This window comes from Oncorhynchus clarkii, chromosome 26, assembly GCF_045791955.1.
Source record: "Oncorhynchus clarkii lewisi isolate Uvic-CL-2024 chromosome 26, UVic_Ocla_1.0, whole genome shotgun sequence".
Taxonomy (NCBI): Eukaryota; Metazoa; Chordata; class Actinopteri; order Salmoniformes; family Salmonidae; genus Oncorhynchus; species Oncorhynchus clarkii.
In genome coordinates, this window is record NC_092172.1 from 17,834,433 (window position 1) to 17,840,990 (window position 6,558).

A 6,558-nucleotide genomic window follows, 5' to 3' on the forward strand; every position below is an offset into this window, starting at 1 on the left:
CCCTGATCCCTTTCCTGATCTTTATACTCCCTCTTGCAGTTCCTCTCCTGCTGCCTTTTCTGAGAGTTATAATCAATAAATAACATTAGCCAATCCATAAACACCTATGCTAAAGGAAGCGCATTGATTTTTAATATTGATGTATTAGAAATTCAAAAACATCACCCCATAGTGTTGCTAAGCAGCAGGCCAATGAGGCCATGCAAGCATCCTCCCTAACATCACAGCAGTATCAGCCACCTTTGCACATACCTCCATTTGGATCAAAATCCAGTCCTTTATCCTGCATCCTCCCACACCACTAACCCAGTAGACCCCATGTGTCCCTTCAGAGCACATGCTGCATCACTATCAATCCGCCCGGATGGAAAAACACACTCAATTTACCTAGTCTGTCATATTAGTTTAAATCTGGAGTCCTCTTTTTGTTTTGGTGCAGTCTTCTTAACATCCTGGTCCGCCCCCAGTGAGTGCAGGGCATGTGTGCTATGGCAACCTAGTTTGAACAACAACTCCCTAACAGATGCAAATACAGCGATAACTCAATATCCATGGCTCCACAGCCGGAGAACCCAGGTGGATCTTCTCTCACATGGCCTGGGGAAATACTGTATGATGTATTAGGATATTTTCCTCTACTGCGTTTACATCGATGCTGTCCACAACCTGTACATCTCATTAATGCTGTGTTTATCTTGAGCAGCCTTGAGGTCTGCGGGAATGTTTCCAACATACAGTGTATACCAGCCAAGGGTCAGCAGCCGATAAATGACAGATTCATTTATTACCTTGGACGCAGACACTAATAGCTGTAGGTCACAGTGTCCAAGTGGTTTCCCCAACTCTGGTACTGTGGACTATGAACATGACCATGTTGATCATCTCTCTGTTTGAGTAGAGTGGACCGTGTTTTTCATCATGAACTGTAGACTGTTGGACAAGCAGCATGGAGAGTGGTGGACACAGGACACACAACACACAGTCCAGTGGAATGTTCCAGAGGTGTACAAGGCCCCCAGAAAGGGGATCCATGTTAGTACTGTAGGTCAGCAGTCCTGGCCTGTGAAGCCTCGTTAAATCAAGCCAACAAACCGGAGGTTGATAACAGCCATGCAGCATATCCTGGAAGCCCCGCGGTGCTTCCTCCTGGACACACAGCTATGGCCACTTCCCCCAAAGGACTTCACTACAGTAATTACTGTACTGCCTTCCTCAGAAATGACTTCCAGCCCCCACACAGATGTTGATTAAACGATGTGTGAGGGTGAGATGCAGGAATTGTCCAGCACATCAGAAGGATGGAAAGGAAATGGAGCTGCCAGGCCTTGACTTAGAGACCACAGTTTTAGGAGGATCTGCTGTGTAAATTAAAGGGTTAAGGAGTTGTTTAATGTAATTTGTTCAACATGTCCTCTTTCATTTCGCTCAAATTTCAGGTGGAAACAAGGCAAGCACAAAGTCACTCTGAATTACAGTCTTTGACCGAAGTCTGACCGTAGTTTGACCATAGTCTGAGACATTGTGGTTGATAATGGCACGCAATAACAGCAGAGAGATCTTCAACCAAAAGTCACTGGAGGTTAAATTCAGCTGCTCACTAGCATACGGTAAATGATTGTCAGGAGTGCAAAGTCCTAGCTACAGGGACTTCAACCAGATACCTTGCTTTTAAGATCCCCTCCAACACACACACACACACACACACACTGAGGTCAGTGCCTAGAACATATCCCCATCAGAGGAGACAGGGCTCTTCTCCAGGCTCCAGGCTGCTGTGTGTTGCTCCTGCTGCTGCTGATAAGAGCTGAGGCTGCATGTTCTCCACTGAAGGCCCTGCTGTTTGTTGTGCATTAGTGGCTGGGTTACAAGACAAGTGAGGCCTATTTGTTTCTCCATCCCCTGCTGCTTCCCACAGCGTGAGTGGACCTGATGTACTGGATTCCCCAGCACTGCCCTGTCCATGTTCCAGTGCAGCCCTGGGACAAATAGTCTTCAGCTTAACAACAAGGACACACACCTGGACTACTACAGTAACCCAACCAAACAGTCTGCAGCACACGGCAAGGTAATCTTAAGCAGAAGCAGGGTGATGGAGAGGAGCAGCTGGCTTCCTGAATGGGTGAGCCTGGTGGAGTTGTTATGCCAAGATACAGTCTTCTGGAGATAACAGACACAAATACAGACACACAAACAGCCATTCAGAGCCTCAGCTTCAAAATAGCAGCTTCAACATAGCAGGGAGGAAATGAAAAACGTGTATTGTATGACATTCAAACGGATGTGGTGCGTGCCAAGAGCGTCGAAAGAGCAAACTGGAACAAAACTGCATAAAACTTGGTCCTCTCTCTCTGCACTTTGAGGGTCGTTAAAGGTTGAGTGGAGAGCGACACTCCATCTTCATCATCACTGAGAGTTAGACAGTCATCAGGCTGGCCTATAACAGCTGTTAATCAGCAGACCTAGCTTCTAGCTCCAGCCAGGACTTGCCCCTTGCTGATCTCCCTCCCATCTCTCTCTCTCTCTCTCTCTCTCTCTCTCCCTCTCTCTCTCTCTCTCTCTCCCTCTCTCTCTCTCTCTCTCTCTCTCTCTCTCTCTCTCTCCCAGTGATTAAACACAGCCTCTTGCCAGTGTTAGACTGGAGTGTTGTTCAGATGGCTCTCTACTCTCAGCATCGGGTCAATGTGTGCTGAAGTAACACCACATGACGTTACTACTGTATGTCTTTCTAAATGACAGAATCAGAACGTGTGTATCTCAGAGTGTCTCTCAAACTTAGACATTCTTCCAATGGTTCATGAGCCCTTATTTCCAATGCTTCTCCATTTGTCTGTTCTCAATGTGGAAAGCTGCAAAGTACAAAGAACAAGAAACCCTGATGGTGTCCTTACATCTATTGAGTAGCATACTTGTGTCATTACTGTGCTAACTCAAATCTACTGGACTACAGTATCAGCATACCATCTCTGTACTGTGCTAACTCAGATCTACAGGGCTACAGTATCAGCATACCATCTCTGTACTGTGCTAACTCAGATCTACTGGACTACAGTATCAGCATACCATCTCTGTACTGTGCTAACTCAGATCTACAGGGCTACAGTATCACCATACCATATCGGTACTGTGCTAACTCAGATCTACTGGACTACAGTATCAGCATACCATCTCTGTACTGTGCTAACTCAAATCTACTGGACTACAGTATCAGCATACCATCTCTGTACTGTGCTAACTCAGATCTACAGGACTATAGTACTAACTTACCATCTCTGTACTGTGCTAACTCAGATCTACAGGACTATAGTATCAGCATACCATCTCTGTACTGTGCTAACTCAGATCTACAGGGCTACAGTATCAGCATACCATCTCTGTACTGTGCTAACTCAGATCTACAGGACTATAGTATCAGCATACCATCTCTGTACTGTGCTAACTCAGATCTACTGGACTACAGTATCAGCATACCATCTCTGTACTGGGCTAACTCAGATCTACAGGACTACAGTATCAGCATACCATCTCTGTACTGTGCTAACTCAGATCTACAGGACTATAGTATCAGCATACCATCTCTGTGTTTCCTAAGGTTAAGTGATTGTTTGAACTGAGTGGGAATCTGTTCCACCCCATTCCTGCATGTCTGTACTCACCAGAGGCAGACCAAGGCCAGTTCAGATCGTGTCTGTGGTCAGTGAAGTTGTTCCAAAGATAATGGGCCTAACCTGGGTGGCCTCGGTCTCTATTCCATTCCATTCATTCCTGCTGTGGACCTCAGCATTAATGATGGGTCGTTCACCAACGAATCGGCTCTAAGTGCCGGCTCATGTAGGTGAACGTTGGGAGCCGGCTCACATATCAGAAGAGCCAAATCTATTTATAAAAATATTTTAAAATTAAGATATGAATAATCAAAAGATTTAAATTAATAGAATTAATAGAATTAACTCATTCAAAGTTAATGAGCCAACTCACTCACAGTCACACACTTAGCAGCCGAGGAGAGAGAGGAAGGACAGCTGTGAAAACAACAGCTGGAAAATGAGTCGGAAGCACAGTAGAATTTGGATGCATTTTAATAATGTAGACAATGTTAGAGCCTAACCCTAACCCTAACCCCTAACCCTAACCCTAACCCTAACCCTAACCCTAACCCCTAACCCTAACCCTAAATCTCATATAAAGCCAGTTCCATGCACAACCTACACCGGCATATGTGAACTGTGCACCCAACTGTGAAGCTAGCTGTAGCGGAGCTTTGAGAAACTAGCAGGCCTGCTAGTGATAGTGGTGGAGCCAGCACCTCCACAGGTGGAGATGTATCCACTCAGTCAAGTAGACCTACTCTGCGACCCACAGCAATGCACTTCAATGGACTAGTTTATGCCAAAGTCTATGTCTGTAGCAAAACAAGGCCAAATTGATATTGCATTGGCTAAAATGATTGCCACCAATTTCCAGCCATTTTCGATTGTGGAGGACAGAGGTTTTAGAAATTATGGCAATAGACTAAATCCAATGTACACAATTCCAAGCAGGAAAACCTTTCAAAATCACTTATTCCACAACTGTACGAGAGCACACAGGCTTCAGTGCGGGAAAGAGTCCAAAAGCTACTGCAGTTTGCCTTACCACTGACTGCTGGACATCAAGGGTAACCACTTCTTACATGTCGGTTACATGTCACTTCATTGAAGATTTTTCAATGTCTAGCGGTCTTCTGGACTGCTTTGAGTTCAGCAACAGACACCTCAGAGAACATGGCAGAGGAACTATTGAGAGTGGCCAGAGAATAGCAGGTATATGGAAAAGTGGTCTGTTGTGTTAGCGACAGTGCATCTAATATAACCAAAGCAATGAACATTTTTAAATGGACCCATCATCTATGTCTTGCCCACACAATCAACCTGATTGTAAGAGATGCTCTGAAGGTGATGAAGCCCAATGTGGACAAAGTGAAAGCAGCTGTGGAATACTTCCACAGGAGCATAGTAGGTGCTGAAAAACTAAAGTCTACACTACGCCAGATGGGGATGCCTGTGCTGAGGCCTAAACAAGACTGCACTACAATGTGGAATTCAACATTTTATATGTTGAAGCGGTTTCTTGAGTCAAAGGATGCCATCATCTCTACTCTGGCCATTGTCAATGCACCTGTTGATGCTCTGACCCAAGAGGAATGGGAGGTGGTGGAGGAGGTGTGCAGAGTCCTGGAACCCTTTGAGCAGGTCACTGTGGAGATCAGTGGAGAGAGGTACAGTAAGCAGTTATTACTACATCATTATTTAATCCAGTATTATATATGTATATGAGCAGTAGATGAGAATGTAGTATCAGTAGACAAAACATGAACCTGAACTAATAAGTTACTGTTCTCTCTATTCAGCTATGTGACAGCCTCAAAAATGATACTCCTGTGTAAGGGTCTGCAGCGAATCACAGCCAGCCGTCAGAGAGGAGCAAAATGTAACCACAGGACATGTGACAGAGTTGATGGACACCCTATGTTCATCAGGGGACAGAAAGTTCCACAGAATGGAATATAATCACGTGCTATCAGAAACCACTGCACTTGACCTCAGGTTTAAGAAGTTAGCCTTCAGTGATGCCAGAGCGATTGATGCCATAGCGATTGGCTCTTCAAAGAATAACCTCAGTAGCAGGGAAGGACAGCCCCAGCAGTCAGCTGGCTCAGGCACCAGGGCAACAGGAAGAAGAGGGATCATATGGAGCAGAAGCACCAGCAGTAGTGCAAGAAATGTCTGCTGTTTGGATGCTGTTTGGCACAAAGGAATCCCTCAGCAGATGCCATAATGGAGGTTCGATCCTATTTGGAGGAAAAAGTCATGACAGGGAGACTCTGCATAGTGGCCACATCTGTTCCCTCAGAGAGGGTCTTCTCGAAAACGGGACAAATAATTACTGAGAGAAGAAACTGCATCAACCCCTCGAAAGTGAGGCAGCTTGCATTTCTGAATGCAAATCTCTCATAAAAGCTAAATATGGTCAGCATTGCTGTGTGCTGCTGGTTATAACATGGCAATAAATAAGAGAGAGAAAAGAGTTTCATGTTTTCACTGGGATGCAGTTTTGCACATTGTTATTTATCTTTCGTTGATATGGTGCAATATTATATTATTATGTTCAGATTGTATTCATTTTGAATGGTTAGATTTATATGCACTTAGTTTATATACATTGAAAAGTTATACTTTAAATGCAAATGTTTAATAGCATTTTTTTCATAACAAACACATGCATTTTTAAATAGATTGTGGTTATGGTAGAGTATGATTTCATTTAATAATTTAATTAGAATTGTTTTAACACCAATCATAGTCAAACTATCGCAAACTGTGTGAAAATACAAAACGTACATTTTTTTAAAGCGCCGTTTGGGATCTAAGCCAGCTCACTGAAAAGAGCAGGAATGCCCATCACTACTCAGCATGCCTGTCATGTCACCTGACTGCTCCAGTCATGTGATCTTGCTCAAGATGTGTTGTTGTATTTGGATTGTTGAGAAATAAGTATTTATGCTAAATTGCTATAGGAACA